We start from the raw sequence: 23,778 nt of genomic DNA on the forward strand, positions 1-23,778 counted from the left end.
CCCGCAGTCTCTACTGATCCACCTAGTGGATCGGGGAACAGGCCAGAGACCTTCCCCTCTGGTGAAACCCACAATCCAGTTCAACTCCTCCGGTATCAAGTAGGGAGTTGGGGGAATGGACAGATGGGGGGAACCTGGGCCAGCTCTCTATTCCGGGTTCCAGCCCAGGGCCCTGTGGATTGCAGCTGTCTACAGTGGCTCGCGTGACAGCTACAACTCCCTGGGCTATTTCCCGATGGCCTCCTCCCAACACCTTCTTTATTCTTACCAAAGGACCTTCCTCCTGATGTCTGATAATGCTTGTACTTCTCAGTCTTCCAGTAGTACGCCTTCTCACTCTCAGCTTCTTGCTCCCAGCTCCTTGCATGCATGCCACAAACTGAAGTGAGCTCCTTTTTAAACCCAGGTGCCCTGATTAGCCTGCCTGTCTTAATTGATTCTGGCAGCTTCTTGATTGGCTGCAGTTGTTCTAATCAGCCTGTCTGCCTTAATTGCTTCCAGAAAGTTCCTGATTCTTCTGGAACCTTCCCTGTTACCTTACCCAGGGAAAAGGGACCTACTTAACCTGGGGCTAATATATCTGCCTTCTATTACTCTCCTGTAGCCATCTGGTCTGATCCTGTCACAAGGTGTTACCTAGTGTAAGCAACATGTCTTGCATATAAATTGGGTGTATTTTAAAAAGGACTTTTGTTGGTAAGGCAGTACCAACTAATGACAAAGGTAGATTGAATGTGTCGTAAACATGATGCATTTTGTCCATGAGCTTACAGGAAATCTAAATGGTTTTAAATAACTTTGTTCAAATGTCCTGAGGTTTTTAATGGAGAATGAAAATGATGAGGGTCACATATTAGTATTTTATTGACTACAAGCCAAAAAGGTTGCTTTGCAAACATTTAACTTTCTATCTGATCAGAGTTACCTTCCATTTGAGGATGCAACTTCCACTGGCATCAACATACTGATGGGTGAAAAGGAGAACACATCCTTCTGTCCAGGGGAAAAGATTCTGGACCTTTCCATTTCCAAAATAATTAATAGAATGAATGGGTTTGGGGGTTTTGTGAATTGCAGCTTATGCTCATGATTTCATATTTTCTGCAAAAGTATCAAAAAGAAACAATTATTTGGTGGGGAGGATGTCTTTCAAACATTCTCATGGAACTTTTCCAGTTTTCCAACAGATAAAAGGACCATTTCAGAAGAAAAAATAAAAATGTCCCTTTTTTTTTAAAGGTCTCAAATGGTTAAGACCTCTGTTTTAAGTCTCTCCCCTCACCCCACCCCAAAAAAGCTCTTCCAGCAGCACAGTGCCACCTAACACCATGTTGTAAGGAACTTTTCACTTAGCTGTTATTTTCAGGAGAATCATGCTTCTATTCTTAAAGGATTTTTGTTGCTCTTGGTTTGCACATCTCTTCCCTTATTAAATCATCCACCATGTAATTTACATCATATTGCTTAATTAAGAGGAAACTCTTTTGCTGCGGCATGTGTTGGAGGATGAATAGAATCAATCAACTTTCTTACAAGACTAGAATCTCCATACAAACCATTCATTTCCGAGCTTACTTCTGCAGAAACAATAAAACGAATGCTATTGTACTACCTTGAAAATGGGCATTTTAAATGCTTATGACAGGTATGTTGTAAACGTTCATGATGGATATATTGTATATTTTTCATATCTCTGGTTAGAAAATAAAAGGGGTCTAACTTAATAAGCATCAAGCGCTTGAATTTGGGGCTGGGGTACTAATAGGTGTCTGTGCCATGCCACCATTTTCACATCTCTCAGCTGGAAAAAGGAGGCAGAGAAAACGTTGTCAGGCCATCACTTCTAGGGTGAACGTCATCACTTTGCCCTCTAGCTTCCAATCCCAGTTCAGGCACTACGAATAGGAATTATGCGTGTGCGTATCGACAGAATAAAAAGACATCTTCTACACACAAGTATAAAGTCAACTGCTGTGTCTACTGCAGACCACCCATCATCCTGGAGAAGCTGACCTTAATTAATTTAAACCAGGCTCACCTTGTTTTACTATAAGCAATTAAGATTAATTTGTTTCTGTAGCACCAAGAGTCTGTTATGGCTATTGTCTTCAGCGGTGCTTAGCAAGCTTGCAGGATCAGTATAATGGTGATAATTTACAGATGAGGGCTGGGGAATTGGGAACAATGACAAGCAAAGTGACAAAGCAGCAGTTCTTGACATTTTTCATACCAGGACTTCCTTAGCCAGGATCTCACTCACACCACTTCCTTCCCATTTAGCAATATGGGAAGGGCAGGACGGTCATTGACCCCCTGATATCTGTTTGTGACCTCCAGCTTAAGAATTCCTGGGCTAAAGTACTAAAGTTAACCCCTGGCTGGTTGGTTCCATGATTTTAGTTTAGATTTTCTATTTTAAAAGAAACTGATGTACCATCTTCCAAATTTCTGACTCATTATTCTCAAAACAAAGGAATGAACTGATTGTAACATGCAACAGGGATGATTATGTGTATGTGTAAGTAAGAGTGCTGATGTCCGTAACGGCATCCTACACAAGGGGCTTCACGACTCCGCCTTATAATCATCATATGACTTCATATCATAGGCTTTATTTTTTTTAGTGTTTGCACTTACCCTGTAAACTATTTCTCCAAGGCATGTTTCCTGGCTTCCAGACATTTAACTCCAATTGTAGACAATGTGGCTAATGCCACAGAAAACAAGATTTGTATGGCCTAAAGACAAGCAGCAACTGCGATGGTCCCTTGGTTTTCACACTGAATAAAAACATAAAAAGGGAAGGTTGAGTGAGGCTTCACTACCCACTAATACCTCACAGCAATTGTTTTCTTTGATAAATTAGCTCTAGGCAAGCACTTGACTGTCAGCATGGAATTTGATTTTGTAGCTCCTGTACAGAAGAATTGCCTGCTATCTCAGCTAAGTGCTGTCTATAGTGAATAGCAGAATATACTGAAAACAGAGCCAGCTGGATTAAGCTCTGTTTGGTTTGTGTAAAGCAGATTCAAACCAAATAATGACAGTTAATTTTTTTAAATCTTTAGGGTAAGAGTAACATCTCATGGGTTTATTGCTTAAAAAGAGTTGTCACCCACTTGTCACAGCTGCTCCTCATTTTTAAAGACGGTAAGATGTCACAATAACCCCTTATAACAATTGTTGGTGGGAAAGGGAGGTAGAAAGACTGAATTAGTCCAAAATAAAGAGCCTCCTGATACAACTCAAAGCCTATTTTAAGATCATGCTTGGTAAACAAGAACAGTATGACACCAGACACTGGTGAACCAAAATTGGTGTGTCAGAACCTAGACCTAACTGGTGGACAAAATAATGAGTGGATGGGCTATTCCACCTATAACTCCTTTTTGGGGTCCTTAAAGAAAGGAACTTTGGGAGAAAAATTGTCTACTGTACCTAGCTTCACCATCATGGCTGCTACCCCCACCATCTCCTGGAACCTCCGGCCTTTGTCATCCTGATCATGAGAGATGTGCTAACCAGACTGGGCCAGAGAGAGGGACCCAGATGACCATTTCCAACAGCTACAGCTATATCCTGAACACCTCCTGGGACATGAAACTTTGTCTCTCCTCCCTGTGTTCCCTCCCCACCATGTATCCTTTCCCTTCCCCACCTTATTTCTTCTCTTTCCTAGCTCTCAGCTTTTTCCATCTGTCTAATACGAGTCTGGCTTAGCCAGCCAAGACTTTATATTTTGCAGCACTGCCGTGAGCCTGTGACCAGAATGAGGCAACTAAAAGCAACGTCCTAAACAGCCTGATACTGATACGAGTTTGCCAGGTCTCGGAGTAGTTGATAAGACCATTTGCTGTGCTATGACGAGACCATTTCCAGCTATGAGGTTGCAAGAGAGTCAATATCAGAGACAGAAACTTCATTTTCTATCTTTGCTGTTCTTTTCTCTCCCCTTTTGTGTATATTTGTTTTCTTCTGAGGAAATGTGATCAAACTTAAACACCAGCAACTCCAGTCCATCTCAACTAATGTCTTCTCTTTTCCTCCAAAGGACGGTTATTACCATCTTTAATACCACCTAAAAGATTGTCAAATAAGGGTTCCTTTCCTTCTAAAATCTCTCTCCAGCTAAAGGGAAAGGGAACAAGGGATGATGTTAAAATGAAAGCCCTATTTAATACCTTACATTGCAAATGCTTTAACTGTTTTTTCCTTCTTTTCTGTATCTTTAATAAAAGGATTCGTAATGGTGTGGTTGCTAACGTATTAAGCAGGCTGAGGTCTCTGTATACCAAACCCCAAACCTTGTTTAGAACTGTTTAATGGTGACAGTGACTGGGTTATGTTAACATCTTTGGCCCATATATTCCATCTAAATTAATACAAGTCTCATGACTTCTGGGTAAATCAGCCAATGAGAGTTTGAAGTGATGCTGTAAATGCTCCAAAACTAGGCACAGACTGCCTACTCCCATGAAAAAAATCTAGGGGCAAAAATGAGGAACCTCCCCACTCTCTTTCTAAAGCCTCCCAGTGCTTTCAAAATGGATTGAATATTTATCCTCACTTCTCCTGAACTGTTTTGAAGGATACAGTCCAGCTACACGGGACTGAGCACATTCCTCTGCAATGTCTCTATTTCAGGAGTGGCAGGGAGACAATTCCTAACTGGCTGGGTAATGCAGGTAGGGAGTCTCCTGACTGAAAGGCTGTATATAAATGTAAAATATTATTAATTATTTTAATCATTTGATTTTCAAGTGTGTGAGAGAGGACCTCAAATTCAGGAGTCTGTTAGAATTAGAGATAGGCCCAAACTGCAAATGTTGGATCAAATCTGAGCTTCTGCCAAGACTGGGCTTGCCTTGATCTGGGGTTTTGGTTTGGGCCCATCTTTGGTTGTAAAAGACTCTCCCCGAGTCCATTACTCAGCTGGAAATTCTGTAATTCATAGTACTCTCTTCCCTCTCTTAACCTGCCAGATGTAGCCTTATAAGATGTATCAGATAATGAATGATCCTACCGTAAGTGAGTCTCCACATTCTTGATAACTGTATTCTGCCAGGTGGTGTGTGAATTCTGAGGAAAAGCAAACTCCCTGCCCTTGGGGAAATGTTCAAGTTAGCCTTTGGAGCTACCATATGATATACTGAACTTTAAATCAGTCTGCTGAAATGCAGCACTGTATTGAATACACTGGAAGAAAACCCCACACAATAACCCCCTAAATCTATGCATATTTTTAATGCTTCTTACATATTTCTCTTTTCTCAATGATGTGGGTCCATTTCTGCCTCTTTCTTTAGACCAAGGGTGGGCAAACTATGGCCCACAGGCCGCATCCAGCCCGACAGCCATTTTAATCCAGCCCTCAAACTCCTGCTGCGGAGCGGGGTCTGGGGCTTGCCCTGCTCTGGTGCTTCAGCTAGGGAGCAGGGTTGGGGGCCACTCCGCGCAGCTCCCAGAAGAAGGGGCATGTCCCCCCTCAGGCTCCTATGCATAGGGGCAGCCAGGGGACTCTGCTCCACATGCTGCCCTCACCCCAAGTTTCCACCCCCACAGCTCTCATTGGTCGGGAACTGTGGCCAATGGGAGCTGCAGAGGTGGCGCCTGCGGATGGGGCAGCGTGCAGAGCCACCTGGTCACACCTCCATGTAGGAGCCAGGGAGAGGGGCACGCTGCTGCTTCCGAGAGATGCTTGAGGTAAGTGCCACCTGGAGCCTGCACCCCTGAGCTCCTCCAGCACTCCAACCCCCTGCCCCAGCTCTGATCCCCCTCCTGCCCTCCAAACCCCTCGGTCCTAGCCTGGAGCACCCTCCTCTACCCCAAACCCCTCATCCCCAGCCCCACCCCAGAGCCCGCACCCCCAACTGGAGCCTTCACTTCTCCCACCTCGCCACCCTCCCCACCCCAGCCTGGAGCCCCCTCCAGCACCCTGAACTCCTCATTTCTGGCCCCACCCCAGAGCCCATATCCCCAGCCAGAGCCCACACCCCCTCCCGCACCCCAACCCCAATTTTGTGAGCATTCATGGCCCGCCGTACAATTTCCAAACCCAGATGTGGCCTTCAGGACAAAAAGTTTGCCCATTCCTGCTTTAGACAGTATAGAGGTGACCATAGAAAAGTAGGAAGAATTGTAGACAGTGAGTTGATATATTTATATATATACACACACACATATATATGTAAAAAAGGATTTTATTACATCTTTAGATTGTCTGACCCAGCACATTTTGCTGATTCAGACTCATAAGGTCTAAAATAATTTCCTACTGCTGTCCTATCTGCTGGACTGTTGTATTTTTAAACAATTAATGGGCCAGCAAATTCCTGGGAATAGGTCCCATGACACTGTGCACTAAAACAGAACAATTTTTGCACGGGGTAAATCTGGTGCTGCAGCAAATTTATGGCAAAAGACTCTATACTTGAGATATTAATGATTAGGACCTGATCCTGCAAAGATTTAGGAGCATGCTTAACTTCACACACAGTGAATAGTCCCATTAATCAGCCCCTTATTCTGTATTTAGCCCAGAATTTTTGCTTCCTACGTAATAAGGCCCTGAGCAATGGGATCGTTATTTTTTCCTCCATAAAATATTATAATGGACCTTGGGCTGAAAATCTGTGCTGCTGATCTCAATAATACCCCCTACACGTGGTCCTGGAAAGGCGTCCTAAAGAGGCATAGGTTCAAGGATTACACAACATGCCATACAGTGATAGACTCAAGGAGCTTGATCTATTTAGGTTAACAAAGAGAAGGTTAAGGGGTGACTTGATTACACTCTATAAGTACCAACATGGGGAGCAAATATTGGCTCCTCAGTCTAGCAGAGAAAGGTGTGACACGATCCGCTGGCCGGAAGTTGAAGCTAGACAAATTCAGACTAGAAATAAAGTGTACATTTTTAACATGCGGGGGTAATTAACCACTGGAACAATTTACCAAGGATTGTGGTGGATTTTCCATCATTGAAAAGTTTTAAATCAAGATTGGATGTTTTTCTAAGATCAGCTCTAGGAATGATGTTGGGGCAGTTCTCTGGCCTGTGCTATACAGGAGGTCAGATTGGATGATCACAACAGTCCCCTCTGGCCTTGGAATCTATGAGTACCTGTCTGCCAGGAAATACTTCCTGGGATGGACATGGGGGTTTTCAGGCCTCTTTTACATCACTCTGACCCTTTTACACCACATAAAGGAGCGGGAGTGAAGGTCTCACTCTTTGTGAATTAAGCATTGGACAAGATCATCCATTTAGATCAGATGGGCAAAGCTCATTTTATGAGCTCCCTGTAGTGGTGGGCTTGATGACTTGTTCCTCTTAGTCTAGAAAATTGGAAGGCTCCAGAAGCAACAACAGCTACTATCCTATAAGTAGTATAAGAGAAATACTGCACCTGCTTTTAGTTCCTGTCGCTAATATTTATTTCAATGTTTTGTTCTGCGGTTGGACGTTATTAGATAAACCCACTGGAGTGTTCTTAAATTGTTTTTGCTTCGTTTTGTTCTTACGTTATTTTTATTTCCTTTGTCAACAATGCAGCTAAGAAGCCTAAAAAGTATCAGAAGAGCAAGGCAATGTGCCCCAGATGGAAGCATAAACCAGTCTCTCTTAGATCTAGTGTCCTGAGTTGGTTAAAGAAGTGGTATTTGGTTATAGGGAGCTGTATTGCTCTCCCAGCAGATATCAGGAAAATTAAAGTCACCCATGAGAACCAGGGCGTGCGATCTAGTAGCTTCTGCGAGTTTGCTACAAGCTAAGTTAGATAGGCTTTCATCTTAAGTTACAGGAACAGAACAGAACCACCTTATATTCTCTCAGCAAAGCCCTGATCCTCCTGTATGTCTGTGGGACTGTGCCACTCAAAGCAACACCCTGGAACCTCCATATTCCCCCCATTGTATAATTATGATATATTTCATACAACATATGCCATGTAAGATATCATATGAAAAGTCATGATCTGCTGAAAAGCATTGTTATGTCCAAATGTGTATATCATTCGTGTGTATGAAGTTATGAGATTTTGCAATATGGTTGTTACTGAAATAGGTTGAGGTTTGAGAGTCTCTACTGCTGGTTCCCCAGGGACAGCAAGGGTGGTGATCCACTCCCAGGAGGGTGTTAAGTGACCCTTAATCAGCAGGGGAGTTGTAAACAATGGATTTACAATTCTGTAAGAGAAGCACACACAATGGGGGATTGCTCAACCCTGTGACTCAGCAAAGCCCTCCAGGGCATGTCTGGGCTAGTGTTTTCCAAGCACATGGACTGAAGATATAAAATGGGGGACAGTGGCATCATGCTTTGGCCCTTATCCTTCTCCACATATGCTGGAAGCAATAAGAACGCTGGAAAGACAAAGACCAAAACTGAGGAGACTGGTCCCAGGCTTAAAGGGGAAGCCTATGTATTAAGAACTGTAACATCTAGTGTGATGAGAAAACTGCTTGTCCAAATACTGCCCAGTCTAATAAGGTTTAAGATTTAGACTGTGCACTTACCTTTTTTTTCTTTGGTAACTATCTCTGACCTTTTGTGTCTAGTACTTATAATCACTTAAAATCTATCTTTCTATAGTTAATAAATCTGTTTTATATTTTACATAAAACAGTGCATTTTTGTTGAAGTGCTTGGGAAATCTCAGCTCAGTTTACCAAGGCTAGTTTGTGTCCTCTCCACATTGAGGGAGAACCCAGGAATCCTGTCACAGGGACTCAGGATAAAAGTTGATGCTGCAGCTCAGAGCAAGCCTCCCAGCCCTGGACAGGTAACCAGACACACACTAGCTCTGCTCAAGGCAGCACACTAAAAATAGCAGTGTGGATGTTGCGGCACCAGCAAAGGTGCAGGCTAGCCACCCGATCTTGGATAGTCCTGGTGGGTAAATGACTTAGGAGCACAAGTCTTCTTGACTTTCAATGGGACTTGTGCTCCTAAGTCATTTTGGTGCTTTTGAAAATCTCACCCTATTTTTATTTTACTATTCAAACAACTCATTTCCTAGGGTCAAGGTCTTTATTTACAAAAGTAAAATGCTGACATAGAGAAAACCTCACATTTAATGAGCTGTCTTTAAAAGCTACAGCATCCTTTTGTGGACTTAGGCAAGTCACAACAACAAAAAAGAGAAAGAAAGAAATCTAAGCTTTCACTAACATCAGTTAATCTTCACAAGGTCATACTTTACGTAATTTTAATTAACATCTATTGAGCGTTGATGTTCACTTGCCAAATGGAAATATGTTCATTAAAATACACATTAAATACCCCTGCTATAACATCAGTTGAGAATGTTAAACAGACAGGACTTGGAATCATTGTTCTGAATGTTCTTGTCAGTGGTGTATGTGCTTTACTTTTTCAAACATTTTCCATTTCTCTCAGCCTGGATAAATGTACCACAATGCATCTCCAAGGAGAGCAGTTTCCTGGCTAGCATTATAATTCTGCAAAGGGGAATTTTTATAAACTTTGAATTTACACCATACTGGGTAAAAGTGGAATTTAAAATTAAAAAGCCATATTAAAATAGCATTAGGGCACCCCTGGGAATTTATTTATTTGGTCCATTAATACATTTCTGACAGAGATGGAGCAAAGTGCTGTGGCTGGGCTAGGGGAGGGAAGCAGGATTTCTATTAAGCAGTACTGTGGCCTGGTGTGTTGCAGCAGTCTCAAGCTGTGGATCAAGAGAACACACCATGACATTATCTTGGGGCACCCATGATTGAGTCACGTTGTTACCCCCGCTGCCTCAGCAAGAGAGAGAGACTTGCTGGTGCTAAACTGGATGTCAGCTCCTTGTCACTCCAGACTGTTAGCCACTCAAACACTCTCCTCGGAAGCTCGGCCAGCCTTTACTTTGCCTTGCAGGTTAACTTTATGTGCACCCCAATCACCAAGCCTCCTTGAAGAGCATTCCCCTGTCGTATCCAGCCCTGGCACTGGATACTCTCAGAAATTACCAGGTTCGCTGTCTCCAAAGAAAGTGTGCATGCTAGCCTATTAGGTTCAGCTGAGGGTTCACACTTTACTTACCATTACAGCACTGAAATGAATTTATAATAAAAGCAAGAACAAGTTTATTAATAAAGTACAGAGATTTAGGTGATACTGAGTAAAGATAGAGCAAACAGAATTGATTACAAAAGAAAAACATGCTGCTAAGAGACTAACCATAATTTTAGCAGGCCTCACTTCTTTGGCTAAAGCAGTTTCTTCACTCTCCTGTCTGGCTGCAGAGCCTGTTGGTTTTCAGTCAAAACCAGGATCCATAATGGTCATGATGAATCACTCCCCTCTGCCAAGAGTGTTCCTCAGTGAAATAGATAACAAAATGTCCTTTTGCTTCTCCTTATATTTTCCCCAAACTCATTGTTTTGACCCCAGAGACATGCCAAACCCCTGTGGTTTTAGCCTCTGGTGTCTTCCCACACTGATTTCACTTCTCCTCTGTCAACCTGGCTTTTCGTGTTGTTTTACATGTGTTTTGGTTTTTACGTTGCTTGATTTACCTCAGAGATCTAGGCAGGAAGGTAATTCAACATTCCTTTCTCTAGGACAAACTTCTTTATCAACTCTGCCTGGTTACATGGTTTAAACATATTTTTAGTACATACAAACAACTTCTTAATGATCACCCGTACGTACATCACACAATGCTTATGATTAGGGCTACGATTTTGTAACAGAGGTCATGGATCCCTGACTTCCAGAGACTTCTATGACTTGAGCCTGCAGCACCTGGGAACTGAAGGGTACCCCCATCACCTGTGGTGGCTGGGAACTGCGGGACCTCGAGCTCCCAGCCACCACGGGGCCCCTGGGAGCTCGAAGTCACCACGGGTGGCTGGGACACCCCTGGAGCTCAGAGCCGCTGCGGGTGGTCAGGGTGCCCCAGAGCTCCTGGCCGCCACAGGCGTGCCCTGCAGTTGAGAGCCATGGGTGACAGGGATGCCCCACAGCTCCCAGCTGGGGGCCTTAGGGGTGGTGTGAAGACCCCGCAGCTCCCCATTTTGTCATTCATATTTTTAGTAAAAGTCATAGATAGGTCACAGGCATCCATTAATTTTTCTTTATTGCCCATGACCTGTCAGTGATTTTTACTAAAAATATGCGTGACAAAATCTTAGCCTTACTTATGATGACCAGTATAGTATAAGCTTTCATTTGATACCTCACATGACCTTCTTTACAGAAAAATCCTATGACAGCAATGTCCTATGACACTACCTATGTTCAAAGTAGTGAGTTCGTTAGGCTCATAGGAGTTGCTGACACAACTCAAAACACTTAAAACTTAGGTCAACATAGCTACAGCACTCAGGGGTGTGAAAAATTCACACCCCGGAGTGCCTTAGCTATGCTGACTAACCCCAGCGTAGACACAACTAGGTCGACAAAAGAATGCTTCCATCGACCTAGCTACCATTGCCCTCGGAGGTGAAGTTCCTACAGAGATGGAAAAACCCCTCCCATGGCTGTAGTCTGCATCTACACTGTGGGATTACAGCAGCGCCATAGCTATCCACTGTAGCGCCCATAGTGTAGATATGGCGTGAGAGGGACAATAGAACATAAATGCATATTATGTTGTATAGAAACATATCAGTGATAGGGCACAACACTGACCTGGTATGGTCACTTTGGAGCCATCTCTTGTTTTATTTAAAAATGACAAAAGTGTTTACGTCTCATGAGAAATGCCTGACAGACTTGATGCCCAAAATTTACAGCAGTGAGCTCATTCCTCAGAAACAAAAAGTAGCAAGGAACAGGATTCAGCTGCTAAGCTATAAGGCAGATAACAAGTGACCTTTCTATAGAACCAGCCCATGCTGCCTTTTAAGCACTGGAGAACTAGTAGGTTTCTGACCTCAAAAATACCATGGAAATGCTACCAGATTTTCATTTAGACTGTTCAAAACTCTTTTATTTTTGGTCACACCTATTTAACTCAAACACCTAGGAGAAAGGCTCTTTCTCATTAAGTATCCCACACTTCTGACCCTTCAAAAACTAATGGCAGAGAAAACCAGCAGTTCACATCTATATGCCACCCAACAAATCTTCCAGCCAAAACAGGGAAAGCTGGACTTAATATTCCAGATATTTATTAGGTAAAACATCAAGCAGAAAAAACATAAAAAAAAAATCAAGGGGTTTTTAATACATCATAAACAAGTAAAAAAGGGCACTACTTTTTTTCCCCCTTTCTGGATCACTTTTAAATATTAGAAGGCTTGAGTTTACTTGACTAATTGTGTAATTAGAAATACTTCAAAATAATATATTTTTATATAGCATGCATTATTACACATTAGCATTTGTGAGAGTGCTATCTACAGACATTACAGATCTATTATTGGCAGTGGTATCTATAAAGCAATATGTATTTTGGCTCTACTCATAATGTGATCACATATTTCTTATGCTGACTATATGTTGTCATGCTGGACAGCATTCATGCAACAGCAGCTGGTTGATAAGACATTCAGAGAAATTCCACACCAGCCACCTTACTCCAAAGGAGAGTTCTAAGTTTGGCTTAATTTTTTAAGAGATAGAGTCTGATACACAAGTGTTTGCCAACTTCAACACTCGTGGCCTGAAAGCTCTGTGCTCTTCTTCCTGTAGGGTAAAAATTGCCTGCCTATGGAAAAGTTCTATCATAATTTGTATCTTCTTTGTTTGGACTACCCTTCAGAATTGAACAGAAAATTAACCCATTCCTGCTGTGTAATTCTATGGGATGGTTAAAAATAGAAACTATAAAAAGTTTAGAGTTTCCACTGGTTCTTAGAGTGATTTTTATTATACGTTTCTGTAGAACCTTATAGAATTAAGACCTGCTCCTGCACTGTTGAAGTTAATGGGAGTTTTGCCATTGTAGTCAATGAGCCTTTAATCACTATTACATTTTATAGGACTTTTCCATAAGCATGAAGAAGTCTATCACTTTCTGGGTACTGTCTGCTTCATATTATTTATCAATTAATTAATTAATTAATTATCAGTAGTTAACTCCCTGTAATGTGTATGGTGCTGTAGAAGATACCAGCAAAGACAGTCCCTGCCCTGAGAAACTTACAATTTCTTCTTTTCTCTATAAAATGTGACAAAAAAAATCGTATGTTTCAATTACATGGTGCCTTATAAAACATATATAAAGTATAATAATATACCAAGGACTGAGGACTCAGTGTCTCAGAGGGTGGGTAGTGCATAGCACCTATCTAGGTAGCTCTCAATATTGAACCGCAGATGGCTGTTCAATATGCAATGAAAAATACTTGTGCAGTCTCTGTTCAGTTTCTAGTGGCCATGCAAAAGAGCCACCTTCACAACCAGCATCTTTGCTGAACGTCTTGATTGACAAGTGAAAGGCAGAATTGGGCATGGGGACTAAATGGCCCTCTGGGCTCCAGAGGTGACTCCCTCAGCTCAGGATCCAAGCATGTTGGTAAGGAAGTTTGCATTGCTGCTGTCTATGCTGCATCCTTTCTGTGGTGATAGATGAGCACTACCTGCTCTGCAATTAAAAAACAAACAAACCTACTACATTTTAACAAACAAAGACACATATTAATTATTGTTAATTTGTATTGCAGGAGCACCCAGAGCTCCCACCCAAGGATCAGGGTGCCGTCATGCTATGTGCTATAGACACATGTTGTAAAAAGACAGCATTTGCCCAAAAGAGTTTACAAGCAAAGCCAATACTCTAAATGTATGACACTTCTGAGCCAACAAGAATGGGCACCCCAAAAGCCATTGAAAAAATATGGGTATCCTTTTGGAGCCTCTGGAACTAGTAACCAGCCCTGTTCTTTCAGACCTAGTAGGGCAAAATGGTATGCAGGATGGTAACAGCTCAGTGAAAACATGAGACCCAATACCAATTAGGGATTTAACTGTTCAAATTATAACTTTCAATTTAATCTGTGAATCTACAGGCAGAAAGCAAAAGTAGCAGGAAGGTTTCCAATATTCCCATAGCCCAGGTACCCAGCTGTTGTTACGTCCACTTGTTGGTCTTAACCTTTTTCGCCCCATGGCACTCGAGTGAATGCTGACAGCATCCACACCTTAAAAATGTCTCTCTAATAAGATAGCTCTTCTGAACGATTAGGTATTAGTTAAATTAAAAGAACAACATCCTTGGCCCTGTGCTCTTTTATAGAGTCTTGTAATGCTGCTTCCAGGTTCAGTGCACCTGCAGAGCGAAGGCTGTAACCATTCACCACAAAGCATACAGATCAGCAGACAACATAATGTTTAAAAGCAGCATTGTCCTACTTATTGAGAACACCTGAACTCAAATATTTTCACCAGACAATCTTATTATATTTCTCATATTGCAACACAGCTGCTCATAACTTTCAAAATTCAATCTGCATTGATAACACCAGCCAAACAGTCCAGCAATATAAAAGTTCCTTATTGTTGACTGGGTAGCCTCTGTACATATTACTTTCCGTGGTACCACAGTAATCACACAAACAATGCAAAAGCACTCTGGTTAACTAAAGCACTTTGAACCAGAACTTTAGAAAATGGTAGTCCTTTTAAATCATGGTTACTCTTGTTCCAAAACCTAGTGGTTCTCAGCCTTTGGTGTATTAACTAGGGCTGTCAAGCAATTAAAAAAAGTAATAGAGATTAATCGCGCTGTTAAACAACAACAGAATACTATTTATTTTGTATATTTTTGGATGTTTACTACATTTTCAAACATATTAATTTCAATTACTACACATAATACAAAGTGTACAGTGCTCACTTTATCTTTATTTTTTATTACAAATATTTGCACTGTAAAAAACAAAAAAAAATTAGTTTTCAATTGACCTCATACAAGTACTGTAGTGCAATCTCTTCATCATGAAAGTTGAACTTACAAATGTAGAATTATGTACAAAAATAACTGCATTCAAAAATAAAAAATGTGAAATTTTAGAGCCTACAAGTCCACTCAGTCCTGCTTCTTGGTCATCCAATCACCCAAACAAACAAGGTTGGTTACAATTTGCAGGAGATAATGCTGCCTGTTTCTTGTTTATAATGTCACCTGAAAGTGAGAACAGATGTTCATATGGCACTGTTGTAGCTGGCACTGGAAGATATTTACGTGCCAGAAAGATTCATAAGTCACTTCATGCTTCAACCACCATTCCAGAGAACATTTGTCCATGGTGATGATGGGTTCTGCTTGAAAATGATCCAAAGCAGTGCGGACTGACATATGTTCATTTTCATCTTCTGAGTCAGATGCCACCAACAGAAGATTGATTTTCTTTTTTGGTGGTTTGGGTTCTGTAGTTTCCACATCAGAATGTTGTTCTTTCAAGACTTCTAAAAGCATGTTCCACACCTCGTCCCTCTCAGATTTTGGAAGGCACTTCACATTCTTAAACTTTGGGTCGAGTGCTGTAGATATTTTTAGAAATCTCACATTGGTATCTTCTTTGCATTTTGTCAGATCTGCTGAGAAAGTGTTCTTAAAATGAACTTGTGCTGGGTCATCATCCGAGTCTGCTATAACATGAAATATATGGCAGAATGTGGGTAAAACAGAGCAGAAGACATACAATTCTCCCCCCAAGGAGTACAGTCACAAATGTAATTGATGCTTTTTTTTTTAACGAGCATCATCAGCATGGAAGCATGTCCTCTGGAATTGTGGCCGAAGCATGAAGGGGCATACGAATGTTTGGCACGTAAATACCTTTCAACACCGACTACAAAAGTGCCATGCGAATGCCTGTTCTAACTTTCAGGTGACATAAATAAGAAGCAGACAGCAGTATCTCCCGTCAATGTAAACAAACTTGTATGTCTTAGCGATTAGCAGAATAAGAAGTAGGACTGAGTGGACTTGTAGGTGCTAAAGTTTCACACTGTTTTGTTTTTGAGTGCAGTTACATAACCAAAAAAATCTGCATTTGTAAGTTACACTTTCACAAAAAAGAGATTGCACTTCAGTACTTGTATGAGGTGAAAAATACTATTTCTTTTGTTTATCATTTTACAGTGCATATAGTTGTAATCAAAATAATAACATAAAATGAGCACTGTGCACTTTGTATTCTGTGTTGTAATTGAAATCAATATTGAAAATGTAGAAAAACATCCAAAAATATTTAATAAATTTCAATTGGTATTCTATTGTTATAAGTGCCATTAATCACGATTAATATTTTTAATCACGATTAAGTTTTTTGAGTTAATCATGTAAGTTAACTGCGATTAATTGGCAGCCCTAGTATTAACATCTTGCTTCCAACTAACTGGAACACCATCCCAACGAACAACCTGAGAAACGCAACTTCCTGTCCTCTGCCCTGACAATCCCCTTGCAGATCCCGACCCCCAGTCTGAGAACCCACGACATATGACAACTTATGCATTGTGTAATTATCCATGATATGCGACCATGTCATCCCTCCCTTTACATCTCTTCACCGGCTCCCTCTTCGCTGTTGTATCAAACATGAGCTACTTATTTCACCCCATACTCCTCCCTACCTATCATCTCTCATTCAGTATCAAAAGGTCAACTCCTGCCTCCAGCTGGCCCATGAAACCAGCCTCCATCACCCACCTATCAAATTTTCAAACAAGAACTTTTGTGCTTTCTCCCATGCTGCCCTTCATGCTTGGGAGGAGCTCCCTACAAAGCCACTTAACTGTTCTTCTTCAAATCCCTCCTTAAAACTATCCTTTGCCATAAGACCAACAAAAAACTTGACAACCATTCGGCTGCTGGTCTGCTGAGAGCACAGCCTATCAAGCTGACCAATATTGTCTTATTGTTTCCTTGTTCTCCCACGTCTGTCTGTATCCCTCTGTTAGCACTTATCTTATAAACTCTTTGGGGGCAGGGACTGTCTTTTATTCTGTGTTTGAACAGGTCCTAGCACAATGAGGTCCTGGTCCGTGACTAGGGCTTCTAGGCCCTATGATAATACAGATAATAACTAATAATAATTGTTTTCAGAAAGAAAAAAAGTAGGAAGATGGCTGGAAAAAGGGAGAGGGGGAAAACCTAGAGGGAGACAGAAAAGATGTCCAGGAGATGTGGAGAAACCAGGTGTAAGAGTTCACTGTCCATGTATATTTCTGGTGATTATAAAGATTATGGGATATGATATCCAGTTCCTTTTACTAATTATAGAAATCAAGAAATAAAGTAAAACTATTTACAAGGTTAGGGGTCAGTTCTTTTTTTTTGTAAGGTACATTCGCCACTGATGCCAGACCATACAAATGGCACTGTGGTAGTCTTCAGTCACTAGTGAGTGATTTTCTTTGCTGCCAAAGTAGACCATTTTGCACAACTTCCTTGTGAATCAGCCTCCCTAGGAGTATAGGGGTACCTCACAGTAACAGTCAGCTTCCTGGCTAATTCTGGTTCAGACTTTTCTCCAAAAGTCTCCTCATAACTGGGAGACTCCCACAGCAAATGAAGGAGTTTCCCTGGTAGGGCTGACATCGTTGCAGTCCTTAATACCCATTTTTGTGCATTTTATACAGATCCCAATAAGGCCCAAAATGTGGTGGTGGTGGTGGCGTTGTTCTTGATCCTCTCCCCGGCGCCCGCATTACACTGAGGAAGTTTAAGACTTAGTCTAGTCCACTTGTCTGGTGTAAATACAGTGTCATTAAAAAGTCCAGGCTTATCGCTTTAGGCAACATGAGAAAAAAGTAAATGACTGGAAACAGACATCTGATGAAGCTAGTAACTGAGACGTGGAGGATGCTGCAAAGGACGCTTACTGAACAAGCCAAAGAGCTAACGGTTTTTACAGATTAAGGTTACAGCAGTGTGTTTCCTGCATTCCAGAGCCAAACTGACAAGAAAAACCTGGCCCCCCTTCACACCACAACCAGACCCCAGTTACTTTTCCAAATCATTATAAGAAGAGAGACTATCTGGTTTTAAGATGTATCCGTAAAGCTAGTTCAAAGAATAAACAAGAAGAGAGGTTCTCTGCTGTCAAGAATAGAACAAATGAGTTTAGGTTGGAGAACATAACAACTCCTGGGTTTGGGTCTATAAACTCAAATGAAATACAAAGGAATATTTAATATGGAAGGAAGAAATCTTGTGAGTGCAGGAGAGGTTAGGAGAGTTTCCCCAACCAAAGCAATTAAGTGTGATTAAAGACTGATACATCAGAAAACCAGTCATAACAATAAAGACTGATACAGAATGCCAGATTATCCTGTACTAAGTGGTATCATGCCTTGATAAAATACATTAATGCAGTCTCATTTTGTATATGACCTGGTCCATTTAGAGCAAGTTACTACAGGGAGCAACAACGGGAATAGGGTTTCATTGCCCACCGTATTCACACAGCTATTGTAACTCCCCTCCCTTTATGAACACTTATAGAATGGGTGTAAAAATTAGAAAGGGGAAGAGTAGGGGAAAGTGTAGAATTGTCTGTTAAAAAAATATAACGGTATAATCAACATAACAAGATTGTTTGGCCACTATAGGCAGACAGACAAATGATAATCTTTAGCTCTTAGTCATACACCCATTTAAAGGAGTGGGGACATTGTCATTGACTTGAATGGATACAGGATCAGACTCATATTGTGCATTTCATCTGTCAATCCCAAAGTCCTTTACAAAGAATATTAAGTATGTAGTCGCCAAATTGCAGATAAGGAGATATTTCTATCCAGTTCACATTGCACACTACACAGATGTAACCACAAGGGCATTAGCTTCCAAATTAGTGGCTTCTGTATCTAGTCACACAAATTTGAAAGTATCTTTTAAAAGAATCTTTCCTATTTGTACCAGCTCTGGCTTATTTGAGGTTTGCAAAAAATTTTGCAGGCCAGTTGTGGGCCCTTCTAGTTAGCACTCGCTGATGTCATGTGAAAGTTTTTATTCTCAGGTCAAATATCTTACTTCCTAGGTCAGTAGAGACTATGAGCCCTGGGAGGAAAGTATGCTCATTGTTATAATAATAATAATAATAATGATAGACCTGATTCTGATTGTACTTACCCTAGTTTTAGGTGGGAGTGACTCCATTGTTTTCAATGATTTTACTCATGATTAAATTGGTATCAATTCAGAATCAGAGCCAAATATCTTTCATTCAGTACATTTCAGCATAAATGATTCCAAAACATTTTACCTACTATGGTCAATAAACACCAATGTTCAGTAAACTGCATGGGACTTGATTTATCTACCTCAGAGAGGTAAAAGGTTTCGTTGACTCTGCCAGGATTCCCACCTCTAGTTCTAGGGAGTCTAAATATCTCCAGTTTCATGCTTAGGCCACTAAGCCAATCCAGCTGTAGCTGGAGGAAAGGAGGTAAAAGTTTCAGGAGGATCTCTTGACAGGAAATGGCATGCATCTGAGAAGAAGGGAAAGGGGTGTCTCCAGGACAGCTGGGTTTGGGAAGCTGGATGTTGCTGGAGCTGGATGGTGGGGAAAAAATCAAGATTTTCTGCTTTTCATAACCAAAACTGAGCGAAAGCTTTAAATAAATAGGGATGTTGGGAAGACACAGGAGGCATCTGCAGCAGGTTGACTTCTTTGTTGACCCATGAATTCCCAGGTTTGTCCAAACATGCAAAGAGGTGACACAAGCCACTACAGATTCTTCTCAAATCAATTTATCCCTTCCTGCTTTCTACAGCCACAAGAAGTTTCTACTCACACCCACTGATTTCCTTTCGTAACTATTCTCTACTAAACCCCTTCCATATTCACCTCTGCAGCCCTTTTTCTGTCTTAGAGTCTACACCACCCTCAGTCCCATGAGGAAATTCAGCTGTACGCTGAACATGGAAGTAATTATTTCATAATGGAGTCAGACCCTGCAATTGGGATGGTGTCAGGCCTCACCTAAGTGACCTCATTTACAGACCCAGGCTTTGGCTGGCTGGCACAAAGCGATTTGTAATAGATAGGATGAATTTTAGTGATCGGTATATCACAGTGCTTAGATAGCTCCCAGATGACTACATCACCAGCACTTCACAAAGCTACACTAACTCAACTCTGTTTTAAAAAAAATCTACTTTATCATAATATACTCGGACAGGTGCAAAAAAATCAAGGGTTTGGATCTATATCTGTCACAACTTCTGGAAATCCTTCCGCTAATATCAGGTGGAGGGAAGCTGCTCTAATTGCCTTGCTTCCTATGGCACCTCACATCCACCTGATGCCGCTCAGTGACATTAAAACAGATTTTCAATCTCCTGCTCAGTGTATCATCCACAGTGGAGAAAATAAATCAACCCTTCTTCCAGTGGTGTCCGTGACAAAGGAGATGACACCACCACGAGGTCAGCTCTACGCAGTGCCATGGCTGCTGCCACCATCACCTCAAGTGCTCCTAGGATCTGGGTGATACCACCTAGACTTGCAGGTAGAATGTGGACTTGGCATGCTAGTATCACTGGACCTGCTTACAAACCCTCACATACAGTGATACACTGACCTCTAAACAACATTTACAATTATACTTGACAGTACTTAAAACCAAAAGTGACTGGTCTCAGAGCTCTCCCTCTCCCTGGTTATGTGGCATTGCACCATGTACTGTACTGTAAGGTCCCAGTGTGGCGGTTCAATACAAGACAGGACACGGCTTTAGGCAAGCAAGCAGGCTGGTCTGCTGATGGGATTGCCCCTGTCAGCTTTTCCACCTCTTTTATTTCTCTCCCCCTCTGCACATCACATACCCCAACCGACCGCAAAAGGCATCAACAAAGGAAATAATATGACTTATGGCATACAAATAAACCAGGATTTATTTGAAGGGCGGGGCAGACCCACACAGTCAAATAGAGCACAAGTCCAAATGAAACAGCCAGTCCTCAAAAATAGAATAGAAGGTAGCTTTTGAAGGTCATGTAGAACCCTCTTTCTCTCTCAAAATATAACCTTCATGATTGCCTAAGAATTCAGTTCAGCACTTGTTTGCAGCGGACATTCGTCCTCTCATCAGATTAAATTCTTTGCCAAATATACCCCTGGCATAATCCTGTTATCATCAGTGGAATTACACCAGGAATGTGATCTTCCCCCTTCAAGTATGCAGTGGAGTTGTTTGGCTTATATAAATCTGTCAGGTATACAGTTCATACAGTACACATGCAACATGTGCAGTCAGATTCTAGGCCTTGTGCAAAGCCAGATGTGCAAATCCTTTGGTAGACATACTTGAACTGCACCTGGGGCACAGTAGCAAACACTGGGAACAAATTGGGGTGCAGGGCTCAGGGAGATCATGGGGGATTTGGGCATCTACGGAAGGTGTCAGGTTGTTTGTCACTGGAGAGAAGAGGTGCTTGTCACTGTGAGTGCAAGAGGGTTTCAAGAGCTGAGGAATTGGGGCACGTGGAAACAGAGTGTAGGAGCTTTCGTTTTCTTTTGCAATTGAAGGGTGTTGATACTTTTCATTGGGGTCATGGGAGGGGGGTTGGAAGTCACTGGAGGATATGGGAGAGATTTTCAGTTAGCTGAGTTGAAACCATATACAATTACTTACCTTCCAGTAACTTGTTCTTCAAGATGTTTTGTCTGTGTGGATCCCACTTATGGTGTGTTTGCACACAAGTCATAGAGAGTGCATGTGCAACATCAGTGGGATACACACAGACAAAGACTCCAAGAACTATTTGTTTTCTGGTTCTAGGAACTCAGACACCTGTCCAGTAGTTAAACACTGCCACAGTCTCCATTTACAATGCCCAGTCACTCATCTGAATATCTTCTTTAAGAACAAACTATTAGAGACACAGGACTGGGTCTCAGGAGATCTTGGTTCAACTTCCAGCTCTGACACAAGTTTCTTCTGTTACTTTAGTCACTCTGTGTCTCAGTTTCCCACTTGTGGAATAATGAGAATAACTGCACTGCCCTAGCTTACAGGGGTGTTGTGAGGATAAATGCTTTACACGATTGTAAGGTGCTCAACCACTATGAGTGCTTAGATACACAGACTTATATACAGTGGCCCTTGCAAAACACTATAAGCTATTTCTAACCTCTACATCCAGTCCTCTGCAAGAGACACTTTGCTCCAGTATGGACAAGTTTAATATTTGCCAGCTGGCTCACAAACACCTCCAGTGAATGATATGCCCTGGCTATTGACCTGTACCTGTCCACTTCAGCTCTGCAGAGAGCCCTATGCCCTATTGCTGGTATGTGATGAGTACATAATGCAACAGCACAAAACTATACATTTTAAATTGTACAACAACTCAGTCATATGAGTCAGTCAGAAGGTATATGGTTAAAAACAATGTAAAGGACACACAGCATAGAGAACTGAGGCTACGTAGTGCCAGTAGACCAGGAGACCTGTAAAGGACATGAAAGACTGTCAATAGGACAGGTGAGAAGACCTGGTTTTCAGTTTACTGAGAGGGGAGGGATAGCTCAGTGGTTTGAGCATTGGCCTGCTAAACCCAGGGTTGTGAGCTCAATCCTTGAGGGGGCCATTTAGGGATCTGGGGCAAAAATTGGGGATTGGTCCTGCTTTGAGCAGGGGTTGGACTAGATGACCTCCTGAGGTCCCTTCCAACCCTGATATTCTATGATTCTAAGATGATAGAAAAGGAGTGGATTTTAATATGCTTTAGAAAAGGATGGGGATTCAGCAAGTTCTTGTCTACACTGGAGATTTACCCCAGATACAGCCATTAGTGATCTGCCACTGGTGTAACTGCAGCTTGCAGCTCCTACCTTGAATGGGCAAAGCTGCTATTTGCACTGGTGAAGCGTATCCCACTTCCGGAGTTTATACTAGAGGTGTGAACTAGGGCAGATCCATTGGTGCTTGAATGGCTGGAAACATGGTAAATCCTCAGTGTAGACAAAGCCTGAGGCACGGAGTGGGGGCATGTTTTATTGGATAGCCGGTACAGCAGCATTCAAGGCTTACGCGCTAACAAAGGCATGTGTGTCAAACTCAGAGGAGCTAGGATACCTTCCTCACTAGTTCTTTGTGATTTAGAACAGACATGATTGGAAAATTCCCATTCTGATTTAGACAGAATTAAAAGAGAACGCAGGAGATTAATGGACAACAGGAAAGTGCATTAGAACTTTATAGCACTTTAGCACAACTACTATATTGACAGGCACCATGAGTCTCAGCTCCCCGCACTCAGCTCAGATAATGCTTCAGGGAATCTGAGGTACAATGGGACTTCTGAGGAAGTGCACGAGTGCCCAGTGAGGTCCTTCTGACTAGTACATTACAATGAATAGTTAATGAAGGGGCACTTACGCTAAACTGAAATACTCACTTTGTTGTAAGTGTTCCATTGCATCATGGAAGGAATCCATTGTTCTCCTCTGCAATTTCACCAGCCATACTGCTTTACTTTTCCCTGCTGAGATGTCACTTGTTCTGCCGAAGGTGCCGTTGGAACATGGCATCTGTTTCGATAGTCACTTAGGCAATTGCACATGAAATATCTCATTTGCCCATTAAAAGCAGCAGGGCTGAAACCTCAGGTGGTTTTTCCCTTGCAATCTAACAGCTAATTTTAACCTTGGAAGATTTGATTTTTCCTCCCCTAAAATCCAGGCACTTACTCCTAGCTCAAGACACACAAATAGCTCTCTTTGGTTAATAAATAGCTCTTTATAGAAAATGCTTAACATCTCAATGTTTGCTCTGAAGAAAGAACCCTTCAGCAGGAGGTAGAGGTGATTATGCAACAACAGTACCAAAAACCCAGTGTGTCTTATAAAAAGAGA

The 23,778-nt window shown here is 41.8% G+C and overlaps 1 long non-coding RNA gene across 1 annotated transcript; it reads right to left on the minus strand.

Annotated features, from left to right (window-relative positions):
- Positions 1 to 1,031: 1,031 nt before the first annotated feature.
- LOC311515197 lies at positions 1,032 to 23,414 on the minus strand. The gene is made up of 3 exons (XR_014710080.1): positions 23,322 to 23,414; positions 2,638 to 2,780; positions 1,032 to 1,101 (listed from the first exon to the last, which is right to left on the minus strand). It is a non-coding gene; the product is annotated as an uncharacterized lncRNA (long non-coding RNA).
- Positions 23,415 to 23,778: the final 364 nt, after the last annotated feature.

Source organism: Lepidochelys olivacea, assembly GCF_965140295.1.
Source record: "Lepidochelys olivacea isolate rLepOli2 genome assembly, chromosome: 2".
NCBI classification, from domain to species: Eukaryota; Metazoa; Chordata; order Testudines; family Cheloniidae; genus Lepidochelys; species Lepidochelys olivacea.